The following is a 12637-nucleotide window of genomic DNA, read 5'->3' as shown; positions in this document are numbered from 1 at the left end:
TTAGAAAAAACTGAATAATGCAAAAGGTGACAGGAAAGTAGAATCTTCGAGGTAAGCAAACCAAGCTTATGGACTTACTGATTTCCTTAGGTCACTCAGCACAGCATTTTAAAGGTCTTAACCCCAACAAGACATACAAAACAAGTAAAAGGTTTCCAGGTTTGTCATTTTAAAATATGATAATCTACTTCATCAGATTATATTTGAGTCCACCAACCTATGAGCTATATTTTCCTTCCAGTAGTTAAGGCAGAAGTTGTGAATCAAACTGCCTTAATCAATAAAAGAAATGATTTGGCTCACATAATTGCACAATCTGGTGATTATCATTTCTGCCAAATCTCAATCTTGGGGTCAAATAACATATTTAAGATCTTATTTCCTTCTCCATTTCTCATCTTTGAGAAATGCACTCAACTAATTTTTGACAAAGGTGCAAAAGCAATTCAGTTACAGGAAAGATTGTCTTTCCTTTATCTTTGAGGAAGAATGATGCTGGAGTAATTGCGCACAAAAAAATAGGCAAAAAGAAAAAAAAATTAACCTCAACTTGAACCTCATACATTACACAAAAATTGATTAAAAACTGATCATAGATGTAAATGTAAAATGCAAAACTATAAAATTTTAAGAATAAAACGTGAGAAAATCTTCAAGACCTAGGCTAAGTGAAGAATTTGTTGACATGACAGTAAAGCACAATTCATAAAAGATAAAATTGATACAATGAGATGTCAACAAATTAAAAACTTTTTCTCTGTTAAAAAGGTACTAGAAAATACCTTGATCTCTAGCTGTGCCAGTCAGATTTTCTGCCCAGGGCATTTAGAATTAACATCCAAAAACAGTGAATAGAGTGGACATTTGCTACAGAGAGTGTACTCAATATATAATCTCTTTTCTGTGTTTGGAGATATACCTGTTGTGTAAGAGTTGATGAGACATTTGTTCAATCAGTGGGCTGACCATGGACCACGAGTACATAGTAACATTAAATAAATAAATAAAAACAGTTTGGAATTCAAAATGAAACTTCTGTTTCCGCGAGTATGCTTGACATGGTATTCTAAAAAGACTTATGCAGCAGAATACTCAGATGTTAGGTAAACTACAAAAAATATATATTTAAATACATTACTACACTGACAGGAAAATAAGAGCAATCCCCAAGTATTGAAAAGAGAAAGTCAAAAAAGAAAGTTAAAAAAAAAAACACAAGCAGAGTGGTAATTCCTGGGGAAGCCTGGGGGGGACTCTCCTAGAGTCTTTTATATACATTTATTTATTTACTTTATTTGGCTGTGTCAGGTCTTAGTTGCAGCACTCGGGATCTTCAACCTTTGTTGCAGATCTTTAGTCAAGACATGCAAACTCTTAGCTGTGGCATGTGGGATCTAGTTCCCTGATGAAGAGATTGAACCCAGGACCCTTGCATTGGGAGCACGGAATCTTACCACCGGGCCACCAGAGAAGTCTCAGAGTCTTGATAACAATTACTAAGGAGAGGAACAGAAGAGGAAACTGGGCAATAAAAGAGAGTCCTTGCAAAAGAAAAAGTGAAAGTCACGTGAGACTCTTTGCAACCCCAACGACTATACCATCCATGGAATTCTCCAGGCCAGAATACTGGAGTGGGTAGCCGTTCCCTTCTCCAGGGGATCTCCCCAACCCAGGGATCAAACCCAGGTCTTTTGCATTGCAGGTGGATTCTTTACCAGCTGAGCCACAAGGGAAGCCCCCCAAGAAAGCTTGGAGTCCAAGGATGGACTAAAATACTTTACCTACCAGCAGGGGGAGCAAGAAAAGAAACCTGTCTGTGTGACCACTGCTCAGCCATTAAGTTGTGACTTTGCGACCCCATGGACTGTAGCACGCCAGGCTCCTTTGTCCATCACTATCTTCCAGAGTTATAGGTGGACTGTATTCTATAATAATGATCACAAGTGTCTCTTCTGAGAATTTGTAAACATGGTTTTGTCATCATGAGGGTCTGAAGTTTGAACTGAAAGCAGAAATAGACAAATGCACAAAGAGCTGAAGGAAATCAGTTAAAATAGGAAAGACTTGAACAACATTATCAACCAACTTGATATTCCTAACAACAGCAGAACATACCTTCTCTTCAAGTACACACAGGACATTCATCAAAATAGATCATGTTAGGCAATAAAACAAATCTCGGTAAATTTAGAAATATTAAAATCATATAAAGTCTTTTCTCTGATCACTATGAAATTAACTGGAAATCTGTATCTGAAATATATCTGGAAAATCCCCAAATATTTGGAAATTAAACGATACACTTCTAAATGATACTTTGGTCAAAGAAACCACAAAGGAAATTAGAAAGTATTATGAGTTGAATGAAAATGAAAACACAATAAATAAAATAAAGACAATGCTTAGAGAGAAATTGTAGGATATAAAGCTTATCTCAGAAAAAAATAAAGGTCTCAAAGCAGTTATTTAGGCTATTGTCTTATGGAGCTAGAAAACAAGAGCATGTTAAATCCAAAATAAATAGGAAAAAATAATTAAGATCAGAACAGAAACTCATGATATAGAAAACAATAGAGAACACAGGTATACCTGTGGCGGATTCATTTCAATATTTGGCAAAACTAATACAATATTGTAAAGTTTAAAAATAAAATTTAAAAAAAAAAAAAAAACAAAATTAAAGAAAAAAAGAAAACAATAGAGAAAATAATCCAAAAGATGGTTCTTTGACAAGATTTTTTTAAGTTGGTAAATTTATATCTAGACATACCCAAAAAAGATAAAAAAGACACAAACACAGTTAAGAAAATGGAAATAAGAATCACTACAAATCCTAATATAGTAGAAGAATAATAAATAGTATTAATAACTTTTTGTTATTATAAATTCAACTACTTACAAGAAACGGCCAAATTCCTTAAAGCAAACTGCCAAACGTGACTCTAAATGTAATCAGAATAACCCTTTATCTATTAAGATGAATTTTATTTTATTTTTTTTAAAGATGAATTTTAGTTTAAAACTTCCTCACAAAGACAATTCCAAGCCCAGACAGCTTTGCTGTTGAATTCTATTACTATTACCAAACACTTGAGGAAGAAGCAATACCAATTCTACACAAATTCTTCCAGAAAATAGAAGAGGGACCCCCTTCCCAACTCATTTTTGAGAACTTATAATCGGCGTGTAACATTGTATTAGTTTCAGGTGTGCAACATCATTATTCGATGTGTACATGCACTGTAAGAAAATCACCACAACAGTTAATATCTGTCAACATAAACAGTTACAAATTTTTATTTTCTTTCTTAGCCACATTGTGTGGCTTGTGGGATCTTAGCTCCCCAACCAACTAGAAATCGAACCCAAGCTCTGAGTAGTGAGAGCACCAAGTCCTAACCACTGGACTTCCAGGGAAGTCCTCCCAGTTTTTTTCTTGTAATGATAGACATGAGTTTGAGTAAGCTCCAGGAGTTGGTGATGGACAGAGAAGCCTGGCATGCTGCAGTCTATGGGGTCGCAAAGAGTCGGACATGACTGAGTGATGAACTGAACTGAATGAGAAAGTTTAAGATCTACTTTAAACTTTCAAATATGCAATACGGCAGTATTGACTACCGTCACAATATTGTACATTACACCCCCATGATGTGTTTATTTTATAGCTGTAAGTCTGTTCTTTGGACCCCCATCACCCAATTTGTCCACCCCTCAACCTCCCTCCACCTCTGGCAGTCATCAATTTGTTGTTCCCTGTATTTTTTAGCTTGGTTTTGTTTTTTTGTTTTCATATAAAAGTGAGAGCATGCAACGTTTGTCTCTCTCTGATTTATTTCACCTAGCATAGAGTCTTCAAGGTCCATCCATGTGGTCACAAGTGTCAAAAGGTCATTGATTTTATGGCTGAATAACATTCCATTACTTACGTTACTCACATATTTTTTATCTATTCACCCATCAATGAACAGTTAGGTTGTCTCCATATCTTAGCTATTGTAAACAATGCTGCAGTGAACCTGGAGTACTCACGTTCCTTGCCTTCAGAATTTTTCAGAAAGCTACAATAATCAAAACAGTGTGGTAATTACACATGGATAGAAGTATTTCTCAAAGGAATATAATTGAGAGTCTATAATTAAACCCACCCATTTACTATCAGTTGATGATTTACAAAGGTTCCAGGACTATTCAATGGAGGAAAGAAGTTTTTTCAAAAATTGGTGCTGAGGCAATTAGATATACACATGCAAAAAAATGAATTTGGACCCCTATACTACAACATATACAAAGTGAAAGTCGCTCAGTCATATCCGACTCTTTGCGACCCCACAGACTATACAGTCCAAGGAATTCTCCAGGCCAGAATACTGGAGTGGGTAGCTGCTCCCTTCTCCAGGGGATCTTCCCAACCCAGGGATCAAACCCAGGTCTCACACACTGCAGGTGGATTCTTTACCAGCTGAGTTAGAAGGGAAGCTCAATACTGGAGTGGGTAGCCTAAGCCTTCTCCAGAGGATCTTTCCAACCCAGGAATCAAACCGAGGTCTCCTGCCTTGCAGGTACGTTCTTTACCAACTGAGCTATCAGGGAAGCCCCACGACATATATAAGGATTAACTCAAATCCAAGATGTAAAAGATAAAACAATGAAATTTTATTAAAAACAGAGGGCTCCCTGGTGGTCTAGTGGTTAAAAGAATCCACCTACCAATGTAGGGCACGTGAATTCAATTCCTGGTCCTGGAAGATACCACATGCCGTGAAGCAACTAAGCCCATAGGCTACAACTGCTGAGTCTGTGCTCTAGAGCCCATAAGAAACAACTATTGAGCTCACACGCTGAAACCCATGCGCCTAAAGCTGGTGCTCCACAACAAGAGAAGCCACTGCAATGAGAAGTCCGCGCATCACAATGTAGAGGAGCCCCTGCTCTTGACAACTAGAGAAAGCCGGCATGCAGCAACAAAGACCAGTGCAATCTCTCTCTATATATATACACACATATATATATGTATGAAAGGAGTGCTCTGGTGATCCAATGGTTAAGATTTAGAGCTTTCACTGCCATGGGCCCAGGTTCAATTGTTGGTTGGGGAACTAAGATCTCACAAGACCCACAACATCACCAAAAAAAAAAAAAAAGTAAAAATACAGGTATATATCTACATGACCGTGTGCTAGTATCTGAATGTTTCAGTTCAGTTCAGTTCAGTCGCTCAGTCATGTCCAACTCTTTGCCATCCCATGAATTGCAGCACGCCACGCCTCCCTGTCTATCACCAACTCCCGGAGTTCACTCAGACCCATGTCCATCGAGTCGGTGATGCCATCCAGCCATCTCATTCTCTGTCGTCCCCTTCTCCTCCTGCCCCCAATCCCTCCCAGCATCAGAGTCTTTTCCAATGAGTCAACTCTTCCCATGAGGTGGCCAAAGTACTGGAGTTTCAGCTTTAGCATCATTCCTCCCAAAGAAAACCCAGGGCTGATCTCTTTTAGAATGGACTGGTTGGATCTCCTTGCAGTCCAAGGGACTCTCAAGAGTCTTCTCCAGCACCACAGTTCAAAAGCATCAATTCTTTGGCGCTCAGCTTTCTTCACAGTCCAACTCTCACATCCATACATGACCACTGGAAAAACCATAGCCTTGACTAGATGGACCTTTGTTGGCAAAGTAATGTCTCTGCTTTTCAATATGCTATCTAGGTTGGTCATAACTTTCCTTCCAAGGAGTAAGCGTCTTTTAATTTCATGGCTGCAGTCACCATCTGCAGTGATTTTAGAGCCCAGAAAAATAAAGTCTGACACTGTTTCCACTGTTTCCCCATCTATTTGCCATGAAGTGATGGGACCAGATGCCATGATCTTCGTTTTCTGAATGTTGAGCTTTAAGCCAACCTTTTCACTCTCCACTTTCACTTTCATCAAGAGGCTTTTTAGTTGCTCTTCACTTTCTGCCATAAGGGTGGTGTCATCTGCATATCTGAGGTTATTGATATTTCTGCCGGCAATCTTGATTCCAGCTTGTGTTTCTTCCAGTCCAGCGTTTCTCATGATGTACTCTGCATATAAGTTAAATAAGCAGGGTGACAATATACAGCCTTGACAAACTCCTTTTCCTATTTGGAACCAGTTACTTGTTCCATGTCCAGTTCTAACTATTGCTTCCTGACCTGCATACAGGTTTCTCAAGAGGCAGGTCAGGTATTCCCATCTCTTTCAGAATTTTCCACAATTTATTGTGATCCACACAGTCAAAGGCTTTGGCATAGTCAATAAAGCAGAAATAGATGTTTTTCTGGAACTCTCTTCCTTTTTCCATGATCCAGCAGATGTTGGCAATTTGATCTCTGGTTCCTCTGCCTTTTCTAAAACCAGCTTGAACATCAGGAAGTTCATGGTTCACGTATTGCTGAAACCTGGCTTGGAGAATTTTGAGCATTACTTTACTAGCATGTGAGATGAGTGCAATTGTGCGGTAGTTTGAGCATTCTTTGGCATTGCCTTTCTTTGGGATTAGAATGAAAACTGACCTTTTCCAGTCCTGTGGCCACTGCTGAGTTTTCCAAATTTGCTGGCATATTGATTGCAGCACTTTCACAGCATCATCTTTCAGGATTTGGAGTAGCTCCACTGGAATTCCATCACCTCCACTAGCTTTGTTCATAGTGATGCTTTCTAAGGCCCACTTGACTTCACATTCCAGGATGTCTGGCTCTAGGTCAGTGATCACACCATCGTGATTATCTGGGTCGTGAAGATCTTTTTTGTACAGTTCTTCTGTGTATTCTTGCCACCTGTTCTTAATATCTTCTGCTTCTGTTAGGTCCATACCATTTCTGTCCTTTTTCGAGCCCATCTTTGCATGAAATGTTCCCTTGGTACCTCTAATTTTCTTGAAGAGATCTCTAGTCTTTCCCATTCTATTGTTTTCCTCTATTTCTTTGCATTGATCGCTGAGGAAGGCTTTCTTACCTCTTCTTGCTATTCTTTGAAACTCTGCATTCAGATGCTTATATCTTTCCTTTTCTCCTTTGCTTTTCGCTTCTCTTCTTTTCACAGCTATTTGTAAGGCCTCCCCAGACAGCCATTTTGCTTCTTTGCATTTCTTTTCCATGGGGATGGTCTTGATCCCTGTCTCCTGTACAATGTCATGAACCTCCGTCCATAGTTCATCAGGCATTCTATCTATCAGATCTAGGCCCTTAAATCTATTTCTCACTTCCACTGTATAATCATAAGGAATTTGATTTAGGTCATTCCTGAATGGTCTAGTGGTTTTCCCTACTTTCTTCAATTTAAGTCTGAATTTGGCAATAAGGAGTTCATGGTCTGAGCCACAGTCAGCTCCTGGTCTTGTTTTTGCTGACTGTATAGAGCTTCTCCATCTTTGGCTGCAAAGAATGTAATCAATCTGATTTCGGTGTTGACCATCTGGTGATGTCCATGTGTAGAGTCTTCTCTTGTGTTGTTGGAAGAGGGTGTTTGCTATGACCAGTGCATTTTCTTGGCAAAACTCTATTAGTCTTTGCCCTGCTTCATTCCGTATTCCAAGGCCAAATTTGCCTGTTACTCCAGGTGTTTCTTGACTTCCTACTTTTGCATTCCAGTCCCCTATAATGAAAAGGACATCTTTTTTGGGTGTTAGTTCTAAAAGGTCTTGTAGGTCTTCATAGAACCATTCAACTTCAGCTTCTTCAGCATTACTGGTTGGGGCATAGCCTTGGATTACTGTGATATTGAATGGTTTGCCTTGGAAATGAACAGAGATCATGCTGTCGTTTTTGAGATTGCATCCAAGTACTGCATTTCAGACTCTTTTGTTGACCATGATGGCTACTCCATTTCTTCTAAGGGATTCCTGCTCACAGTAGTGATATAATGGTCATCTGAGTGAAATTCACCCATTCCAGTCCATTTCAGTTCGCTGATTCCTAGAATGTCGACGTTCACTCTTGCCATCTCTTGTTTGACCACTTCCAGTTTGCCTTGATTCATGGACCTGACATTCCAGGTTCCTATGCAATATTGCTCTTTACAGCATCGGACCTTGCTTTTATCACCAGTCACATCCACAGCTGGGTATTGTTTTTGCTTTGGCTCCATCCCTTCATTCTTTCTGGAGTTATTTCTCCACTGATCTCCAGTAGCATATTGGGCACCCCTACCGACCTGGGGAGTTCCTCTTTCAGTATCCTATCATTTTGCCTTTTCACACTGTTCATGGGGTTCTCAAGGCAAGAATACTGAAGTGGTTTGCCATTCCCTTCTCCAGTGGACCACATTCTGTCAGATCTGTCCACCATGACCCAGAGGTGGAATTGGGGCCTGATCGGCGGCCAAAAGGAGTTACCCCACGTCCGAGGTCAGGGGCAGCGGCCGAGAGTGCCAGGCTGCGATGGCGCAGGAATGGCTGAGAAGAGCTACCCAAGTCCGAGGTCAGGGGCGGCGGCCAAGAGGAGCTACCCCGCGTCTGAGGTCAGGGGCGGTGGCCAGGAGGAGCCACACCACGCCCGAGGCCAGGGGCGGCGGCCGGGAGGACCAACCCCACGTCCAAAGAGCGGTGGCTGCGCCGGTGCAGGAGGGCCTAGAGGAGCTGTCCCACGTTGAAGGTCAGGAAGGGCTGCGGTGAGAGATACCCCTTGTCCAAGGTAAAGAGCAGCGGCTGCGCTTTGCCGGAGCAGCCGTGAAGAGATACCCGATGTCCAAGGTAAGAGAAACCCAAGTAAGATGGTAGGTGTTGCAAGAGGGCATCAGAGGGCAGACACACTGAAACCATACTCATAGAAAACTAGTCAATCTAATCACACTAGGACCACACTCTTGTCTAACTCGATGAAACTAAGCCATGCCCGTGGGGCAACCAAAAATGGGCAGGTCATTGTGGAGAGATCTGACAGAATCTGAATGTTCATGTCCCTCCAAAATTTATCTGCTGGTATCTTAATCCCCAAAGGTGATGATATTAATAGAATATTAATAATATTATTATTTGGGAGGTGATTAGGGCCTTTGGGAGGTGATTAGGTCATGAGCGGGGAGCCCTCATGAATGGGATTAGTGTTCTTATAGAAGAGATCCCACACAGCTTTCTAGTCCCTTTCTGCCATGTGAGTCAACTAGGAAGAGTGCTGTCACCTGGCCCTGCTGGCACTCTGATTTTGACTTCTAGCCTCCAGAACAGTGACTATTAAATTTCTTCTCTTCATAATGCTCTCCAGTCTGTGGAATTTTGCTGTAGCAGCCTGAACACACTGACACTTTAGAGTTGGCAACAGATTTCAAAGACGACACCAAAAGCACGAACAAACAAAGGGTGCATTGGACTTCATCAAAATTAAAAATGTTGTGCATCAAAGGATGCTGTAAGGAAAGTGAAAAGACAATCTGCAGAATAGGAAAAAAATATTTGTAAATCATACATCTTTGGAAAATTCTTAAAGAGGTGGGAATACCAGACCACCTGACCTGCCTCCTAAGAAATCTGTACGTAGGTCAAAAAACAACACTTAGAACTGGACATGGAACAACAGACTGCTTCCAAATTGGGAAAGGAGTACGTCAAGTCTGTATATTGTCACCCTGCTTATGTAACATATGCAGAGTGCATCATCAGAAATGCTGGCCTGGATGAAGCACAAGCTGGAATCAAAATTGCCAGGAGAAATATCAATAACCTCAGATATGCAGATGACACCACACCTATGGCAAAAAGCGAAGAAGAACTCAATAGCCTCTTGATGAAAGTGAAAGAGGAGAGTGAAAAAGTTGGCTTAAAGCTCAACATTCAGAAAACTAGGATTATAGCATCTGGCCTCATTACTTCATGGCAAATAGAGGGGGAAACAATGGAAACAGTGACAGACTTTATTTTTTGGGGCTCCAAAATCACTGCAGATGGTGACTGCAGCCATGAAATTAAAAGATGCTTGCTCCTTGGAAGAGAAGTTATTACCAACCTAGACAGTATATTAAAAAGCAGAGACATTACTTTGCCAACAAAGGTCCATCTAGTCAAAGCTATGGTTTTTCCAGTAGTCAGGCATGGATGTGAGAGTCTGACTATAAAGAAAGCTGAGCACTGAAGAAGTGATGCTTTTGAACTATGGTGTTGGAGAAGACTCTCAAGAGTCCCTTGGACTGCAAGGAGATCCAACCAGTCCGTCCTAAAGGAAATCAGTCCTGAATATTCATTGGAAGGACTGATGCTGAAGCTGAAACGCCAATACTTTGGCCACCTGATGGGAAGAACTGATTCATTTGAAAAGAGCCTGATGCTGGGAAAGATTGAAGGCAGGAGAAGAAGGGGACGACAGAGGATGAGATGGTTGGATGGCATCACCAACTCAATGGACAGGAGTATGAGTAAACTATGGGAGTTGGTGATGGACAGGGAGGCCTGGCGTGCTGCAAAGAGTCGGACGTGACTGAGCAACTGAACTGAACTGATGAGTCTAATATTCATAATAAAGAATTCTTAAAACTTAATAATCAGATCAGATCAGTCGCTCAGTCGTGTCCGATTCTTTGCTACCCCGTGAATCGCAGCACGCCAGGCCTCCCTGTCCATCACCAACTCCCGGAGTTCACTGAGACTCACGTCCATTGAGTCAGTGATGCCATCCAGCCATCTCATCCTCTGTCGTCCCCTTCTCCTCTTGGCCCCAATCCCTCCCAGCATAATTTTAAAAGAGCAAAGAATGTAAATAGACATTTCTCTAGTCTAAAAAGACTGCAGAAAAATGATACATGTATGACCAAAAAGCACATGGGTAGATACTCATTGTGCTTAGTCACTCAGTCGTGTCCAACTCTTTGGAAACCTATGGACTATAGCTTGCCAGGCTCCTCTGTCCCTGGGATTTCCCAAGGCAAGAATACTGAAGTGGATTATCATGCCCTTCTCCAAGGGATCTTCCCAACCCAGGTACTGAACCCAGGTCTCCCACGCTGCAGATGGATTCTTTACCATCTGAGCCACCAAGCGAGCCCTAGATGCTCATTACAGAAATGCAAACCAAAACCCCAGTGAGATATCACTTCACATCCACTAGGACAGGTATAACTAGGGGGGAAAATCCAGAGAATTGCAAATATTAGCAACTAAAATCCTCAAACGTTGTTAGTGGGAACAAAAAATGGTGCAGCTGCTATCGAAAACAGCTTGGTATTTCCTTCAAAAGTTAAACATAGGGCTACCATATAATCCCACAATTCCATTCCCAGAGACAACATTCAAGAGAATGGAAAACATATGTTCAAACGAAATTTGCATACAAGTGTGCATTGTACCATTATTCACAGTGAAAACAATTCAAATGTCCATCAACTAATAAGTTGATAAATCAAACCTGGCATATCCATACAACAGCATGTTATTCAGCCATAAAAAGGAATGAGGTACTATCACATGGTTCAAATGGATGAACCTTCACAACATGTTAAGTGAAAGATGTTGTCGTTGTTAAGTCACTCAGTCATGTCCAGCCCTCTTGTGACCCCATGGACTGTAGCCTGCCAGATTCCTTGGTCCATGGGATTTCCCAGGCAAGAATGCTGAAGCGGGTTGCCATTTCCTCCTCCAGGGGATTTTTCTGACCCAGGGATCAAACCTGGGTCTCCTGCTTGGCTGGTGGATTCTTTACCATTGCACCACCTGGGAGTGAACAAGTCAGACACAAATCATATTCTATGATTCTGTTCATAGGAAGTACCCAGAATAGGCAAATCCATAGAAATAAGAATCCAATTAGTGGTTTTCAGGGCTGTGGGGAATGGATAACAGAGAATGAGAATGACTGCTTAATGTACAGAATTTTATTTGAAGGGATGAAAAGTTCTGGGATTAGTGGTGATTTTGCACAACGTAGTGAACGCACTAAAAGCCACTGAATTGCAGACTTAAGAATGTTTAAAATTGTGAATTTTATGTGAATTTTACTTTTAACACAAACCAAAGCAAAAAAACAGACAAGATGATATTAAGTGTAGTTTTGCCTAAGTTGGGTTTGAGGTGCCCAGGAAATATCCTAATAGAGACACGTGGTAGATAGCTGGCCAATAAGAGAAGGGAGTTCAGATGATCTAGGCTACAGACACAGATCCGAGAATAGATCTATATATCTAGACTTATTGTTGAAGCCCTAAGAGTAGATGAGTCAGCTGTGGGATCACTTACAGCAAGAAGGGAGGAAGGCTTGCAACAGGACACTGAGGACGAACAACATTCTAAGACGTGAGAACAAGAAGAGGACCATTCAAAGGAGACTGAGAAGGAGGAGGCAGTGTTGTAGGAGGAAGAACCTGGGACAAGGAAACCAAGGAAGAAGGAATTGTTAAAGGCAGTGGTCAGGGAGTTCCCTGGTGGTCTAGTGGTTAGGATTTCACACTTTCACTGCTGTGATCTGGGTTCAATCCCCAGTCAGGGAAGTGAGATCCCACAAGCCGTGTGGCGTAGTCAAAAGGAAAAAAGGTAGTGGTCAGAGGTATTAAATACGAAAGGAGTAAAAAAGTAGATGTAGTTTTATTGGATTGGTGGGGAACAGGTTCAGATAATAGTTGCAGGATGAGACAATCACCTTCACTGGAGAAAGTCATGGAAATGTAAGTTAAACTAAATTAAATGTCATTGTCTACCATTA

The 12637-nt window shown here is 41.1% G+C and overlaps 1 non-coding gene across 1 annotated transcript; it reads left to right on the top strand.

The window, feature by feature from the left end:
• Window positions 1–12353: 12353 nt before the first annotated feature.
• TRNAE-UUC (transfer RNA glutamic acid (anticodon UUC)) lies at window positions 12354–12425 on the top strand. Its single transcript has one exon. It is a non-coding gene; the product is annotated as a tRNA-Glu (tRNA).
• Window positions 12426–12637: the final 212 nt, after the last annotated feature.

The sequence above is a fragment of the Bos mutus genome, chromosome 10 (assembly GCF_027580195.1).
Source record: "Bos mutus isolate GX-2022 chromosome 10, NWIPB_WYAK_1.1, whole genome shotgun sequence".
Lineage (NCBI taxonomy): Eukaryota > Metazoa > Chordata > Mammalia > Artiodactyla > Bovidae > Bos > Bos mutus.
The sequence above is the reverse complement of the archived record's forward strand: the minus strand, read 5'-3'. Positions and strand labels throughout refer to the sequence as shown.